General features: G+C 35.5%; 1 long non-coding RNA gene across 1 annotated transcript in view; it reads right to left on the reverse strand.

Moving 5' to 3' along the window:
- LOC106149146 overlaps nt 1-539 on the reverse strand; it is a 7,173-nt gene extending 6,634 nt beyond the window's left edge. Inside the window, exon 1 of the long non-coding RNA XR_001235124.1 lies at nt 452-539. This is a non-coding gene — a long non-coding RNA (uncharacterized LOC106149146). The remainder of the gene's footprint in view (nt 1-451) is intronic.
- Nucleotides 540-2,039: the final 1,500 nt, after the last annotated feature.

The raw sequence follows: 2,039 nt of genomic DNA on the forward strand, positions 1-2,039 counted from the left end.
TTCATGAGAATACTTTAGAAAGTATTAGTATTGGAAACCAGTTTGAAGTCACCAAGCCTAACTACCTTATGGTACCAATCAACAAACTAAAGTGCAAAGAAATTAAATAGTTTCCTTAAAATCACCCTGATTTGATCTCTCTCTCTCTCTCTCATATATATATATGTTGTATATATATGTATCTTCATATCAAAATTGATTCAAGATATATCTGCCATCTACAAAACTATATGTATAACATGCCTTCAATACATCTTTCATAAGTTTTATTTTTACAAATTAAGCTTTTAATAAAGTTCAGGCAGCAGGGAGTTTAAGGGATACCTTGACTACTACCACAGGACATGTATGATGGTGTACATTGTGTGGAACCCCTACGTGTTCTAATAGCAAATTTTTAGAGTGGCTTGACATCCTCTGGTTAAAAAGGAGCCTCACTGTAATTAAGTACCTCTAGATATGGTCAGGTTTTTCTTTAGAAAATATTTATGGTCCCGTGCTACACTGAATAAAAGTATGGCTGAGGGCCTGGATTTTCTGCTAGAGAAAAGAGATATAGTCATCTTAGTTTAAAAATGTTTAAGTTAGCACCATTTCAACCACAGAGACAAAGTATCCATTGAATGTCTAACATTAAGCAGTTAAATCCTGCAATATAAACTAATTGCAAAATCTGACAATGTGCAAATAAATGAATTAACCTTTTGTTTGTAGTAAAGAGTTATAAACCAATTATGTAATAGAAAGCATCTACTTGAACTGAAAAATATTTATTTTGGCATGATTGTTCTATCATTTCCCAGTTGTTTTTTCAGAGGACAATAATTGACATTCTAAGCCTCAGTCTTCTCATCTTGTAATGCATCAATGATAATTCTTATGTCACGGGGTTAACAGGAGCAGTGAATGAGGTAATTCATATAAAGGGCTTAGTTTATTTCTCAATAAACATTAATATCTTATCATAAATGGGTCAATTGTCTATTAAAATAGTTCATGACAGTAAAGTCTTGTTATCAATATATACAAGTTTGAAGTGAGGAATAGAAATGCATACAATACACGCTAAAAGGGTTCAGGCACTAAGCAAGCTTTAGTCAAATTCAAGACTAAAGTTAACTGTCTGGGTAACGCAGGATGTGTATCATCAGTTTAGCAATCTTGGGGTGACGGAATTGAAGAAGACACTATTTCTAATTTTGGTGTTCTTCCATGTAGAAGGAAGATAATCTATTACTGTATAGATATCTTTCTCCTACAGTGACAGCTTTCTTAATTAAATTGGAGATTGACCAATGAATTAACAAACACAATTTGCATTATTCTGATTGCCCCTGGTCACAGCAGGCTTGTCCATAGGGATTAGTTGCCAACAAGCAGGTGGACAGTTACTGGAACAAAGCGTCAGGACCTGCAATGGTGTGAGTGATGCTTGTTTTGTATACTTGTTCGTGCTTGTGTCCTTTTGTAACTGTGTGTCAAGAATTGTGATGCTAGCAAAGTTGGAAGGTCAAGGCCATATATGATTAGGGCTTGGGAGGCTCACGAGTGTGTAGCTTGTGAGGTAAATGAGACACTTGTTTTTCTTGATCAAATAACTTGATATTTTAGCTTGCAATGAAATATGTTGAGAGCTACAGAGTGCCCTTATTATTGAAATTCCTGCAGGAAAACTAACTCTGTTATTGTGAGCCTTAAATGCCCTAACCTCAACCCCTTTTATCTCTCACTGAATCGATTGGTTTTATAATTCAATTCTGATAAAGTAAGTTTTCTCAGGAATCCAATTATCTTTTATAGCATACCAGATATCAATATACAATGCAGGATGTGCTGCATCAGAAGAATTCAGAATACAGGACAGTAACCCAGAATGATTCTGCCTGGAGTGTGTGGACAGATGGCAGGAGTGTCAGACAGTCTATGGAAAGAAGATGACATGTGAGTAGGAGATTCAGGAATACAAACTCATTCCCCATGCAGATGGAATGGGGAAAACTGTTCCTGGCAAAGGGAATGGCTTGACTGTACAAAATATG

This window comes from Chinchilla lanigera, unplaced genomic scaffold, assembly GCF_000276665.1.
Source record: "Chinchilla lanigera isolate Chin_1 unplaced genomic scaffold, ChiLan1.0 scaffold00037, whole genome shotgun sequence".
In the NCBI taxonomy this organism is placed as follows: Eukaryota; Metazoa; Chordata; class Mammalia; order Rodentia; family Chinchillidae; genus Chinchilla; species Chinchilla lanigera.